This window comes from Arvicanthis niloticus, chromosome X (genome assembly GCF_011762505.2).
Source record: "Arvicanthis niloticus isolate mArvNil1 chromosome X, mArvNil1.pat.X, whole genome shotgun sequence".
In the NCBI taxonomy this organism is placed as follows: domain Eukaryota; kingdom Metazoa; phylum Chordata; class Mammalia; order Rodentia; family Muridae; genus Arvicanthis; species Arvicanthis niloticus.
In genome coordinates, this window is record NC_047679.1 from 71,820,691 (window position 1) to 71,837,118 (window position 16,428).

The following is a 16,428-nucleotide window of genomic DNA, read 5'->3' on the forward strand; positions in this document are numbered from 1 at the left end:
TCCTTGTGGCAGTAAACCCGACTATCGCCTCCTGTCCTTATTCGCGGGCGAAAAGGGATTTTGGGGGCGCGCGTTACATATGGTGCCGAGAAACCCGGGTAATTTTAAGGCGCTGCGGGAGACTACCCAAGCTTGGGGACGGGTTAAAAATTGCAGGAACGCGAGGTGCATCATGGAAGGTATGCTTGGCGTGGAGACCTTTGTTGCGACCGAATTTTCATTCACTGCCGCTGCTTTAGTAGCTGGCCTTGTGTGGTTTTCGTTGGCAGTCTATTTTTGTTGTGAGGAACTAGCTCGAGGCACAGCTAATAGGGCGAGTGGAGAGGTTTCAAAAAAGGTCTGCTCTAAGCTATCAGAACCAGGATGTGGCAACAGGTGCTCAGCCATAGGGTTGGGAAAAGAGAAACAGACGAAGAAGTCTGGAGAGAGACTGGCCAGAGAGTTTGGTTATAGGAAAGAATGTTCAGGAGGAATACAGGCCACTGCAGGGCCTGTTAAAGCTAGGAAACCTTCATCGGCTGGTGAAGAGAAGCGGGAACCCCGGCACCCAATTAAGGAGCCTGCTTCCATACACCTTAGCAGCTCCGAGGAAGATCTAACACAAGGAGAGGACGAGGGCCTGGGGCAGGAACCAGCGGCCTGTACTAAGGCTGGCGGTTCCAAAGTAAGACTAAAAAAGCCTTTGAATTTCTCAGCCCCACCCTTGCCTCCGACTTATGATTCGGGCGGAGGCCTTAACTCATTCCTCAGTCCGGCAGATCAGAGGCAGCTACAGCTTGCATTTCCGGTCTTTGAAGCGGCAGAAGGCGCCCGCGTTTATGCTCCCATAGATTATAGACAGGTCAAAGAATTAGCGGAAGCAGGGCGCGCATATGGAATTGGAGCTAACTTTACTGTAGCCCAAGTAGAGAGGTTAGCTACAACCGCCATGACTCCAGGAGACGTCTTAGTATAAGAGAAACTAAGAGAAATCCTTAGTTCTGCTTTTTTTTGTTTATTGTCTTGTCCTTGGTGCACCAATGTCCACGTGTGTCTCATTGTGTTTTCTGTCCACGTGTCTCGTATGAATGATTGGTCGTCTATGTTTCATGTTCTATGTTTAATGTTTAAAAGATTGTTAAAATTGCTTGATTCAACACTTGGTCTAGTCTAACTTGGTTTTCAAAGGCAGTTTTAATATGCAGAGCAGTGGCTAAAGAGTTGAGCTCAGCTGGAAAGGCTGCTTTTTCTAGGGACCAACATGTTTTTTGGATTAAATAAGGAAGTTAAGAGTTTGTCCTAAAAAAATCAAAGTGACAAGGTGCTTTTATCTTGAAATTACAGCTAGAGAAATTGAGAAATTTTGTTTGGTTTAAATATATAAGATGTGTTGTCATTTCATTTTTGTTTCCAACTGGTTTTATAAATTATTGGCCTAAAGTTATTGGATATGATAAAAAGGTTTACAACCTTGATAAAAAAGGCTGGCTTAAGATTGGTGACTCAGGGTTGGAGTCATTCAAAAACCAGATGTGTAAAGATAAGATTTAAGAACAGTGTCTCTTTGGTGAGATATTTAAAGCTGCACTATCGTGCATTTATATATAAGAACTGACAGCAAAACTTTATAGCATAAAGGTAATTTACTTGATGTTGATTTTAAAGAAAATAAATTGCTTACATCGTTAAAGATTGGTTTTGTTTTTCAAAAATATGGTTATACTCTAACATTAAAAAAGAGTCTTAAAAACATAGTTAAACTGCCAATATTCCATTGGCTACAGTTGATAATTCAACCGAGAGTTTGAAAATTTTTGATTTGCCTATGTTTATAGAAAAAAGATACAACACATGTCTTTTAAAATTTAAAGTTTAAATTTAAAGTTAAAAAAAATGTGCAGTTCAGGCCTCAGAGAACAAGCGGGAGATTAAAAATATTTACATTTAAATTAAGACAATGCAGACTGAGCTCTACAGCTCAGGAGCCACTCCCAGATGGAATGGTAGTTTATACGGATGGGTCAAAAACAGGAATAGGTGCCTATGTGGTTAATGATAAAGTTACATCCAAACAATATCATGAAACCTCACCTCAAATTGTGGAATGCTTAGTGGTGTCAGAGGTTCTGGAAATCTTTCCAGGTCCCTTAAATATTGTTTCAGATTCCTTCTATGTGGTTAATGCAGTAAAAGCATTGGAAGTTGCTGGGTTAATTAAGACATCCAGCAGACTTGTAGAAGTTTTTCAAAAGATTCAGCTTACCCTGGCTAAGCGTAGATCCCCGGTCTTTATAACTCATATTAGGGCTCACTCAGGCTTACCGGGACCTATGTCCCGTGGTAATGACCTGGCAGATCGAGCCACAAGGTTAATTGCAATTGCCCTTTCGCCAAAGTTAGATTTGGCTAAAGCTTTTCACAAAAGGTTTCATGTGACAGCTGAGACATTAAGATGTCGATTTAACATCTCTAGAAGGGAGGCCAGAGATATTGTGACTCAATGCCAAAACTGCTGTCAATTCCTACCTGTTCCCCATACAGGAGTTAACCCTCGGGTAATCAGGCCCTTACAAATCTGACAAATGGATGTTACCCACATCCCGTCCTTTGGTAAATTACAATATTTACATGTTTCTATTGATACTTGTTCTGGAGTTATATTTGCCTCTCCTTTGACCGGAGAAAAGGCGGCCCATGTTATTCAACATTGCCTCGAAGCTTGAAGTGCTTGGGGAAAACCTAAAATCCTTAAAACGGACAATGGGCCAGCCTACACTTCTCAAAAATTTAAACAATTTTGTCGCCATATGGAAGTGACACACCTGACGGGTCTCCCTTATAACCCCCAGGGACAGGGCATCATTGAGCGTGCTCACCGCACCCTTAAAACTTATTTGATAAAACAAAAGGGAGAAGTTGAGGAAGCTCTGCCCACGGTGCCACGAGCTACTATTTCTCTGGCACTTTTTACCCTCAACTTTCTGAATTTGGACAGTCAGGGCAATACAGCGGCTGATCGACATTGCCTGGAACCAACTAGGCCAAAAGAAATGGTAAAATGGAAAGATGTTTTGACTGGTCTATGGAAAGGCCCGGATCCTATTTTAATAAGATCCCGGGGAGCGGTCTGTGTGTTTCCACAGGGGGAAGACAATCCATTTTGGCTGCCAGAGCGACTGACGCGGCGACTCGTGGTTCCTGAAAAAGACCCCCGGAAGGATTCATCTGCAGACGCTCTCAGCTCCCATTTGGACTCTCCTAAATCGGGTTCCTAGTATATACAGTGAATTTAGATGATTAACCTATCTGCTTCTCAAAAACCTATGCCCTTGCCTTCTTAAAAGGTGTTGCTGCTGCTAACTTGTACCAATGTAACTCGCTTTATATTACAGTGCTGGTCTGCTTTTCTATAGGCAGGTCTAATAGCCAGTTTACCACTCTGATCCCTATCCCCGTTCAGACATCTGAGACCTTGATTTTATCCTGACAAGAAAGGAGATTTTAATATAACTGCAGCCCTTATCGCTGCTATTACCATCCCTACAAATTGCAGCTGTGACAGCTGACTCAGACATGGTTAATCAAGTTACGGCAGCTACTGTTGCTAATCAAATTTCAGAAAAAACCTCTGAGGCTTTGACCCTCCCACAGAAAGTGGATGTGTTGGTCAATCAGAGAGTTAATTCGCTCCAAGCACATCTGATACAGCTCGCAGACGTGGCTCAAATGAGCTGTGTCTCAATGACCCCATATCCACGTATTTCACCTCTGAGATTTGTGAATAATACATTTATTTAAAGTCATAATCTTTCTGCTTATTTAAAAGGAAAGTGGAATGGGAAGTTGGACCAGATACAGCCGTGATTACAAGCTCAGATTTCCAGCGGATGAAACCTGCTGCCAGTGGAGATTTTACTTCTTAAAAATAAATTTCTTCTGCCTTTTCTTTCTTTCTTTCTTTCTTTCCAAAGAGCCGGAATAGGCCTGCGTGATACACTCCTAGGATGTGAACTAGTATTCATAGATGGATGGTTTGTAAGCTCAAGCCCAGCAAAAACGTGACAAGGTAGCTCTAAGCCTAAGCACGCGCAGCCTTGGAGCATGCACCCCTCCCTGAAATTAGACTATCTAGGCCTGGACTGCGACCCTCAGTCTAAGCACCCCAGGGGGTTTGCCTCATTGCACTGGGAAGATGAGAGGTCTAAAGTCCAATCAGCCCTTGCCTGAATAACCAGTACCTGAGCAGTTAGAGGTGTTTGCGAGTGGGTACTCGACAGGGAATGTTCCACGAGTGTGGATAGATTTCCCGAAAGCATGCCTGATTGCACAAAGGTTTGATGCCAATTACCTCCTCCTGGTGGCGCCCCAGGATAGAGGCTTCCTTTCCCCGTCAAAAGGTATCGAGATTGGGTATGGGAATTAAACCCATTACAATATCTCATTTTGCACAGGGGATCAGGCCTCTGCTTTCCCTCACTGAGTTGATACTGCGTTTAATGGGCGAAAGGCTGTTTTATATTAATAATTTAAACAGGGAGAGATGTAGTGAGCTGCTGTTTCAGTGGCTGCACACGTGCGTTTTCCAACATGGCGCTGGCCACATGTTTCCCCAGCAGTAAACAATCATTCTGCGCAGCTGCTAGGCAGAAAGAGCGCCAAGCCACTGGCCTATCCCGAGGCGTAATATTGGGTAGTGAGCGAACAGCCATTCAGAAGTGAATACGTCACTCTAGGGTGTATGTAAGGGACCCTCTTCCGGTTTCTTGGGTCTTTCCGCTTTATCGTATGGAGCAGTAAAAAAGTTCCTTGTGGCAGTAAACCCGACTATCGCCTCCTGTCCTTATTCGCGGGCGAAAAGGGATTTTGGGGGCGCGAGTTACAGGGGAAAGGTGGAGAGCCTCTGGGGATGTTTGGCAAGAATCTGACATGGGCCAAGGAGGAGGAAATGAGCGGATTGGCAGGAATATGATATTGGCCAAAGACAAGAAAATAGGCTTCAAACAGGAATCTGACATTAGGCTAGAACAAAGAAGTAATTTCAGCTAGGAATCTAAATCTTAGGCTAGAACAAATAAGTAATTTTAGAGAGGAATCTAAATTTTAGGCTAGAACAAGGAAGTAGGCTTCAGATATGAAAATGATCTCGGGCTAGGACAGGGAAGTAGGCTCAGATAATTTGGTCATCCTGATAAACCCTTAGAAACTGTAATCATGGGGGTGTTCACAGAACTTTGTTTATTGCCTTGCTAGTTCTTTGACTATTTGTGTTTATTGTCTTTCTTGTTCCTTGACTATTTACATCTACTGTATTGCTAAACCATCAATCTAGTACTGACCTTAATATATATATATATATATATATATATATATATATATATATATATGTAATTAAAATGGTATAAAAGTGAAAATGAAGAGGGTAGTGGGATCAGGGGTTCTAGGTAAGGGAAATGGGGAAAGGGGATGACATCTTAAATGTAAATAAATAAAATATCGATTTTTTTTTTATTAAAAAGCTAACCTTAGCTATCATAGCAGAATGATAAGTGTATGGAAAGATAGTTGCAAGTTTTTTTTTTTTTTAAATAAAAAGTATCAGGATATAAAAAAGGTAAACATATTGTGTGACATTTTAATTTGTGTACAAGAAAAATGATAGAAACAATATATTTACATTTAAGAATAAGAAAAATCATGTTCCATTATTTTTTAGGAGTTTTTCAATTTACAAACTAAAAAAAGAAATAATAATAATAATAATAATAATAATAATAATAGGTAAATAGATATCTAGTAAGGAACCAGAGGGTAGGAGGGACTGCCCAAGAAGTAAGTAAAAATTGAATATAGTGCTATAAATTGTTAGGAGCCACAGTGAGTGTGACAACATTCGCCATTACAAGATGGCGCGGGCATCCTGTCCTCCCACTAGTAAACAACTGACTGCGCAGGTGCAAAAGGCAAAATGCGTGCCAAAGTCACTGCCCATCCTGGGGCATATTATGGGTAATGAATGAACAGCCAATCAGAAGTGAACACGTCACTCTAGGGTGTATATAAGCAGTGCCTTTTCCAGGCTTTGGGTCTTTCCGCTTCTGCTGATACAAGAATAAAGCCTCGCTGTGGTAACCACCCGAACACCACCTCACATGTCTCTTTCGCAGGCAAAGGGGACACACGGAGGGGCTTGGAACATCTGGCGCCGAAAACCCGGGAATTTCAAGGCGCAGCGGAGACCCCCCAAGTTTTGGGGTGGGTTAAAAGACTACAGGAAAGAGGTATGTCTCTGAGAGATATGCCTGGGGTGGAAGCCTTCGTTGCGAGTGGACTTTCACTCACCGCGGCTGCTCCACTAGCTAGCCTCTTGTTTGCATTGCTTTTGTTTTCAGCTATTAGTGCAAGTCAAGAGGTTTCAGGAGAGTGCCACCCTAGCATACCAGAACCAGAGCGTGTTAGCTGGCATCAGGCCAAGGAGCCTGGAGATCAGGCCAAGGAGCCTGAGGATCAGGCCAAAGAGCCTGGAGAAACAGACAAGGCCAAAGAGCCTGGAGAAAGAAAAGAGTACTCAAAAGAAACAAGGGCTACTGCAGAGCCTATTAAGGTTAAGGACCCTCCACTGGTTGGTGGAGAGAGAGTGGACGACAAAAGGAACCCCCCCACCCTTTATGGCAGAATCTTTGGGGAACCAGAGCAAGCAATGCCAGTGATAGAACAGATGATCTTTGAAAATGCCACAGCTGAATGCCGTGCAGCCATTGTCCCTCGTAGGAACAAGGGGCTACAAGACTGGTTGAGAGCCTGTTGCAGCCTGGGAGGCCTTCTCACTAAGGCAGGACTTGCAGCAGCAAACTTAGAAATGGCGGCGGCCCTTCTCCAAGGTCAGGGACGCAATAGGCCCCCGCCATGGCCGAGGAGGGTAGCTGTTTGTGTTTATTCCACAGGTGAAGACAATCAAATTTGGGTCCCTATGCGGCTGGTGCAGATTGTGAAGAATGAAGCTAGATTGCAAGATGACGGCTCTGATTCTCCTGATACTGATGTTTGATTTGGGGATAAGTATACCACTATGGGCCATAGTTAGATCTTGGCCTGTTTCCATGCCTGTACATTCAAATTCTGCAGTGCTGCCATTGTTTACAGCTATTGAGTGTTACTTGGTTGCCCCTGCCTCATGGCGCACCCACCAGCAGCCTGAGTTATATAATGCTACAAGTTTTCCATTAAATTATACACTTTGTTTTGTGGCAGCAAAACTTTATAGCATAAAGGTAATCTACTTGGTGTTGATTTTAGAGAAACTAGATTGCTTGCATCGTTAAAGATTGGTTTTGTTTCTCAAAAATATGGTTATACTCTAATATTACAAAAGAGGCTTAAAAACATAGTTAAACTGCCAATATTCCACTGGCTACAGTTGGTAGTTCAACCGAAAGTTTGAAAATTTTTGATTTGCCTATGTTTATAGAGAAAAGATACAACACGTGTCTTTTAAAGTTTACAGTTTAAATTTAAGGTTTAAAGTTAAAGTTAAAGTAAAAAACACACAGTTCAGGCCTAGCCAAGCCTCAAAGAACAGGCTAGAGGGAAGTTAAGCGCATTTACATTTGAATTAAGACAATGCAGACTGAGCTACAGAAGCCCAGGTGCTAAGCATCCCTTTTGTTCTGGGTCTTCACCACCTGGTCCTAGAAATGTGCTTACCTGGATTTGTCTTTTGTCTTCATTGTTTCTTGTGAGAAGAGGGATAAATCTAAGACCCAAAGACTTTACAACAGTCTGTGGGCTAAAAGTTATGATTATGCTGGAGACATTAAAATTATGCCTACTTCCCTCCATGAGTATAACTATACCTGCTGATAAAATATTGTTCAAATTGTTTTAATTCCTTTATATTCAAAGTTGTTAAAAATGAGATGCTTTGGATTCCTCTAATATATGTAACAATTATTAGAGAGTAAGGTTGGCTTTTATCCGATATATTCATTGGACTAAAAAAGATTGGTTATTAAATTAATCCAAAATAAAGTTCAAATTTAAGATTTATACAGCCTAACTTGCCTACTCCAGCTGCCATTTCAGTAAACGCTTATAGAATTATTATAGATATAAAAGGTGTTTTTATACCATCCCTTTACATTTCTGGTAAAGGTGAGAGGTTTACTGTCAGTAAATTTATTCATAATTTTTAAGAGCCCATGAAGCGATATTTGTTAGAAAGAAAATGGTTAATTGTTTATATATATATATATATATATATATATATATATATATATATATATATATATTGTTGTTGCTTTAATACAAAAAATTAAGAGGTTAAATCTTTTAGTGTATATTCATTGTGTGTATTATTCATTGTGTGATACTTTATTAGTGTATTTCTCTAAAGAAGTTTTTTTCCGCAAGCCTTTGCTCCAATATAACAAGCTTTAAAAAAAATTTTTTAGAGTACTTGTTGCTCCAAAAAAGATTCAAAGACAGTGTCTTTCAATATTTGAGACCTCAGTTATATCCTAATCAGATTGTGACACAGAAAATTCTAATAAAAATAGATAATAAGGGCTGGAGAGATGGCTCAGTGGTTAAGAGCACTGACTGCTCTTCTACAGGTCCTGAGTTCAACTCCCAGCAACCACATGGTGGCTCACAACCGTTTGTGGTGGGGATCTAACGCAATCTTCTGGCTTGTAAGTATACATGCAAAAAGAAAATGTTTTACTTTTAATCTTGATTTGCTCTTAGTGATTTTTTAAAAGTTGTTTAGAGATATTAATTGGCTAAAACCTCATCTTAAGCTTACCATAGGAAGATTTAAATCTCTGTTTGATATTTTCAAAGAGATGCAAGTCCTAATTCCCCTTGACAATTAACTAATAAAAGATAGATAGCTTTGCTGAAAATAAAGTAAGCTGTTAGTTATCAACAGATAAATTCTATAGACTATAATAAATTATTGGCTGTTTGTGTTATTACTACTCATATGTCCACAACAGCCCTTTGACAAAAGAAACCATTAATATGGATTTGTCTTTCTTCATTTACAAATAAAGTTTATATGATAAAATCCTAAAAACATTTTAGATAAAAGGTTTATTCTTTATTCCACATAACAATTGAATTGGTTATTGAATTATTAAATTTGGCCTATTACATGACAAACATTTTAGATAAATTTGATAATCATATGTTACAGTTTTTCTCTATACGTGCTTTTATATTTCCTAAAATTTACTATGCATGCAGACCATAGAAAAGATGTTTGCTATATTTACTATATTTATAGATGCCTCATCTATTGAGAAGACAGTATATGTAAGTAAATCATATGTGTATTTTCTTGAGTTTACCCTGCTTCAACACAATTAAATTATGTGTTGTAGCCACTGTTTAGAATGTTTAAAAAGGTGTATCTGCCTTTGTCTTGTTGAATGCTATATTTCATGAAGTACAAAATGTTTCAGCTACACGATCTAATATCTCTAGCCATTTGAATAACATTAAAATTAATAAGGTGTTTAGGAATACATCTGCACAACCGGTGTTGGTGTGTGTGGACCCCCCATTTTTCTTTATGTTATCCAACTTTCAAAATAATTCTGATATCTTGGATTGTAAGAATGTTACATGCCTTTTAGCACAATGCTGGAATGGATCACTAGACCTAGCCTTGGTTGTGCACGTGCCTACCTTTGTGCCCATTCCAGTAGAAGCCGATCCTGAAACTTTCCCTACTACATCATTATTGAGACATAAAAGAGACTTTGGCATTACTGCAGTCATTATCACTGCTATTACCGTCTCTGCAGCTGCAGCTGTGACAGCCGACACAGACATGGTTAATAAAGTTACAGCAGCTACTGTTGTTAATCAAATTTCAGAAAAGACCTCTGAGGCTTTGACCATTCTACAGAAAGTGGATGCATACCTGGCATCAGACATTCTGTTGGTCAATCAGAGAGTTGATTTGCTCCAAGCCCATGTGGAGTAGCTCACGGATGTGGTTCAAATGAGCTGCGCGTCAGCAACCCCACATCTAGGTATTACACCTCTGAGATTTATGAATGATACATTTATTCAAAGCCATAATCTTTCTGCTTATTTACAAGGGAAGTGGACTAGGGAGCTTGACCAGATGCAGCAACAATTGCAGATCCGGATTTTGAGCCTTAATGGAAAACGAGTGGACCCTGTTACCCCTGGTAATTTTACTTCTTGGCTTACCTCTGCCTTTTCCTTCTTTCTTAAAGGGTGGGGATAGGCCTGTTTGGTGCAGCCCTATGTTGTGGATTAGTCTTCATGTTATGGTTGGTCTGTAAGCTCAGAGCCCAACAAAAACGTGACAAGGTTGCTATCACCCAAGTACTCATAGCCTTGAGCAAGCATCTCCCCCTGAAATTTGGCTATCTAGGCTAAGAAAGTAGCTGATGACTGAGACCCTCAGTCGATGCACCCCAAGGGTTCAGTCCATTGCACTGGGTCGATGAGAGGTCTAAGTCTAGCCAGCCCTTGCCTGAATAACTGTGGTACCTAATTAGAATAACTGTGTGAACACCTATTTAGAGGTGTTCGCGAGTGGTACTCGACAGGGAATATTCCACAAGTGTGGATAGATTTCCCGAAAGTATGCCTGATTGCATAAAGGTTTGATGCCAAGAAACCTCCCCTGGTGGCGCCCCAGGGTGGAGGCTCCCTTTCCCTGCCAAAAGGCATCAAGATGGGTATGGGAATTATTCCTCATTGCATGACTACGAGAGAAGAAACCCATTACAATATCTCATTTTGCACAGTGGATCAGGCCTCTGCTTTCCCTCACTGAGTTGGTGCCTTGCTTGATAGGCAATAGGCTGTTCCATCTTTAATATATAGATAGGGGGAGATGTTAGGAGCCGCAGTGAGAATGACAACATTCACCATTACAAGATGGCGCGGGCATCCTGTCCTCCCACTAGTAAACAACTGACTGCGCAGGTGCAAAAGGCAAGAAGCGAGCCAAAGTCACTGTCCAACCTGGGGGCGTATTATGGGTAATGAGTGAACAGCCAATCAGAAGTGAACATGTCACTCTAGGGTGTATATAAGCAGTGCCTTTTCCGGGCTTTGGTTCTTTCCACTTCTGCTGATACAAGAATAAAGCCTCACTGTGGTAACCACCCGAACACCGCCTCACATGTCTCTTTCGCGGGCGAAGGGGACACGGAGGGGCTCGGAACAATAAATAAAAAAGGGGAGGTGAGCATAGAAAGATTAAATAGAAAAGTGGATGGGAGATCAGGGTGAAAGAATAATTAAGGGTGAGGAACATGTTATACTAAAGGGTTTGTGAAAATCTCTGTAGAAGCAAATTGCAGTAGAAAATCTAACTAAATATCTACCTTATAAAAGGAATATTAATTAAGTATTCATACATTGGTGAATATAGTATTCCAATTAGATATCTTACATAATCAAGCAAATCTCTAGTCCTAGAAATTGGTTATATTTTGCAGAGTTTTGTTCAACAGTTGTCGTAAATTCTCTCCAAATCACAGAATATTTTAAAACTATTGGTTATTCTTTATAATATGATGATAAACCCCTATTACTGAAGACCCAACTTACTTGTGCCATCTAAAATGAACAATTGTTTTTATGCTCAAATAGAACTTACACCCCCACTGATTAGCCTCAACAGTGATAAAAATTACTCTGCATATACCTAGAGGAGAATGTTATCACCTGTATCACTCATCACTATTCCTGAAATTTATATCAATGACCTGCCTGTGAGGTAAAATGTTGCAGTAATAGCAAAAATGCTTCAGAAGTAAATCACCACAATTTTCTTAGACTTAAGGTACATTCCATGAGATGGAACACATACCTGACAGGGCTAAAGTGGTCATGAACCAGAGATTAAATAGATCATGTGCCCGAGGAGAAATTCTACTTTACTTCTTCTATTGAAGGAAATAGTAACACAGTAACTCCTAATGACATATTGCTATATCTATAGATCAGAGAAATATTCAGTCTTTATTGGAGAAGCTTCTTCTTGTAGAAGATAATAATGAGTATAGACACTCAGAACTAGACAATATGAACAGTGTGGGAGACTTGGGAGCATTCATCCGTAAATGTAATAATTTATCAAATCCCACACCTTTAGGCTAGAAAATCTATGCAGAAGAGGATATGAAAATTTTCTAAGAGGTAGAAGTCATGAAAAATTTCAAGGAAACAATGTCTTCCACATATCACTCCAGGAATGATACTCATATATAAACATACAAAGATTATGACAGCATCCACAGACTTATACTGGTCAAAACATACAATATTCTAGCACTGAGAAAGGGAAGTAGAAACAAAGTCACACTGTTAAAGAAGAAGCTGTTTGCAATTAATAGCCATAATCAAGAAGCTATTTGAAATTGATATCTGCTGAGGAAAGTAAAATCTTTCAAAAATGTGGCTGTATCAATCATACTCCATGGCACACACCGTTTCCAGAACTGGTTGGCCAATAAAAAATAGATTCTGTATTTTTTATGTCATTTTTGTTTTATTCTGATAAGCTTTGTATAATTTTATATCACTATTAATTTTCAGTTTTTGCTTTTAAAAAGTTGTTAATTTAAGGTAGCAAGAGAAAGAAAATGAAGAAGGGTATTTAGATTTGGTAGAGAGAATATGAAAGGGATATTTGAAAGGAAGAATATGTCCATAATATATGGTATAAAAATTTTTAGAAAATAAATCGAATAAAATATGTAGAAAATTTAATAAACTTCAAAAGTATATTTCATAGCTTCAACATTTTTGGTAATAAATAGTTGAACAACTTTATTTATTAAAGAGTATTTCCTTTCCCTATTATATGTTGTTGGCAACATTGAGAGTAGTAGGTTTATAATTTATACTGGATACTTAAGAGTTATTGATTTATTGTAAATTATACGTCTATATGTATTTATGTTCAAAAGAATACATCTATCCTCAAAGTTCAAAACAGACATAAGATCTACTCTATCAGAATCTAGAAGCACTTATGAACTAAATAATTGGGTGCTGAGAACCTAGCTGGAGTACTATAAAAAAAAAAAAAGAAAAAAAAAAACGAGCAAGCGTAGTCAACCATTCAACTATTTATCCAGTTCTTGAACTCTGCTATACTGTCAATACTACCACTTTGTAATATAATTTTAAATCAAGAATGAGGTAACTCAAACTCAAGCTTTCATTACTCTTTTCTTTCATATTCCCTTTGATGACTTATGGCAAATTGCAAATTAAATATCACTATATATGGGGTCTTTAAAAATCTCAATTCATAGCCAAGTGGTAGTGGTACACACCTTTAATCCCAGCACTCAGGAGGCAAAGGCAGGAAGATCTCTGAGTTTAAGGCTAGCCTACTTTACAGTGTGAGTTCCAGGACATACAGGGCTTTTTACAGAAATCTTGTCTCAAAACAAAATATCTTAATTCTTAAAGGCATGGTGAAGAAGAGATTTCTTGAATAAAGTGGACAACCTTTTAGACATAATATAAATAAGCTTTGAAGATATAATGTATAGTGTATTGGTGATATAAGGTATATGTGATAATGGATATGTTCAGTAATTTGAATTTGTTAAAAAACACAATTTATGTTTATGCCAAGTATAGTTCTATCATAACTTGACCATAACCATATTTCATGTTTCTTTGTCAACTAGCGATCCTAAAACTTTATAAAACAATGTATCCATTAGCAAGTTAGTTATCACTAAAATCTAAATCTTATAGGTACATCAATGATTATACTTTTGATTACTTGTCCTCTGGATTAATCATTTAAATGTCAAATGTGAGGAAAGGATGAGAAGGAATTCATAGTAATTATTTCATCATTTTGTGTCATTTATTTATTTATTTATTCATTCATTCACTTTACAGCTTCACTGCTACCTCTTCCTAATTCTCCCTCACATACTTCCTCCGCTGTCTCCACCATCTTCCTTTGAGAGGGTGGAAGTTTCTGCAAGGTTAGATACAACCTTTCCCACTGAGGCTAGGACAAGGCAGACCAGTTAGAGGAACAGAATCCACAGGCAGGAAACAGATTCAGGGACAGTCTCTGCTCCAGGTTTTGGGTTGCCTACATGAAAAATAAGCTGCATATCTGCTACATTTATGTGGGATTGGGTGGGGCTGAGGGTTGGTCCAGCCCCTGTATGTTCTTTAGTTGGTGGTTCAGTCTCTGAAAGCCCAAGTGTCCAGGTTACTTGTCTCTGTTAATCTTCTTGTGGGGTTTCTATCTCTTCAGAGATCATCAATCCTTTCCCTAAATCTTCTGTAAGACTCCCCCAGCTCCATCCAATGTTTGACTGTGGGTCTCTGCATTTATTTAAGTCAGCTACAGGGTAGAGACTCTCACAGCACAGTTATGCTAAATTTTATTTCTTTAAACTTGAATTGCATCTACAGATTTGAATCTTTTTCATCATTAATTAAAAATTATTTTTATTAATCAAAAATATGTTTCAGCAAAAACAATCATACATTCAAATTCAGGAAACTCATAAGTTCTGTTAGTTTCAAGAGCATACTTTACCTTTCTTTGCTTTTTTATATCAGAAGAATGATCAGTTTTACAGAAAGCTGTGAAGAGAGATACCATTTATAGAGCAGAAAATAAAAGTTATATACCACATGTAATATAACCTTCAATCCATAATACTTAATCCTTAAAAGAAATGAACTCATTTTACATTCAGAAAACTCAGATGCTGAAGTATAATGAAGAAATATAATTTAGTTAAGGAAAAAGCCTCAGTGTCAGCCAACTCTTGCCTGAAAATCATTTTTATCAAGTGGTATTCTTGTAATCCTGAATAATTTTATTCAGATTTCACAGCCTCCTTTCTGTCTTTGCAAATAATATTGCTACTCTAAATTATGACATGGTAAGTTATAGGTATCAAACTGCTCAAATTAAAATGACATTACTACATGGACCTAACAGGAATTTTCATAAACCTGTTTCATTAGGTATACTTTTCTCTCTCTTCAAAAAGGTTCATATATATATATATATATATATATATATATATATATATATATTAAAGCATTAAAGCCTGCTGGCAATGAACTCAAAGCTCTAAGATTTAGCAAAATCTTATTCAACTTTGTGTTAATTCAATGCATAAAATTAAAAGAAATTGATTGGCTTATTTTAAGTAAAAAATCTAGACTATCATTTTGATGGTAACTATGGATCAGAATAAATTTCAATAAATAAGATTATTAAAATTCTTGTAATTTCATTTTGATTTTAGGAAAATATTTGTAAATAGAAGAGGTAAGTGTTGGGATAGAACACCAAATTCCTTTATTTACTAATGATATTTAACCTTTGTGAATATCCACATAAAAAGCAAACACTTAATTCATACATTTTAATATTACTTAAGTTTCCTTAAAATGCATTACTGCATTCCATTAGTGTTGTAATTAATATATGACTTAAAAGAATAGAGATTTGAAAACATTTGCTGGATTGAAGAACAAACCACTAAAATAAACATTCAAATTTAATTTATTTTTACTAGAAACTGAGTAAAGAATGCTAATAATCAAATCAGTAAATGGAAGAGGACTGCCTGACTTAGTTATTACACATTATAAGAAGGAGAATTGATACTTTTCTGTGTCCTCATATTGTAAATAAAATTAATTTATGAATCTTACCAGGCCACATGACTTGCAACAACCTGGTTGTACCTATTTTGTACTTTCTGTTATCTATTTGCATATATATATATATATATATATATATATATATATATATATATTCCTATTAACTTAAAGTGGTTTTCAGGTCTTTGCTTATTATACTAAATTTCCGCTTGCTTTGAAGTTCAGAGCTATATAATATAAAACCTGGTAATTGCTACTATATGCAGTTGCAAATATGGCAAGGATATCTAGAATAATCAAATATTTATTGACTGTATAATCAAGAATACCAAACTGAACAATTAAAGTTAGCATGCAATTTATATAACATTGGCACAGTTCTGACAAAGATTGGTATGAACACTTCAAATACAGTAAATTTAAAGAGAATTTGCTTATAGTCATGGGTTTTTCTAATTTTTGATACATAATATTATAATTATATATTGCCATTTTTATAAATATAATTTTACCTGTGAATAGTAAGTCTGCATGATAGCAAGGTCCAGCCTTATCATAGATCGGAGTTCTCAACTGGAAGTAGAGATATCTATAAGGCTCATTGTTGAGAACAGCTCTGCCCCACACTTGGGGGCCAAAATGTCAGGGATCCTTCTATCAGTGTTGGAACCTGCAATGCCAAAAGCCTTGAGGACTAAGTTGTTAGAGCCTGCATTGCCCCAAGCTGCTCCAGTCCACAGGTCAGGGTTCAGCAGGAGAGAGAGTGAGGATGGACATGAAGAATGGAGA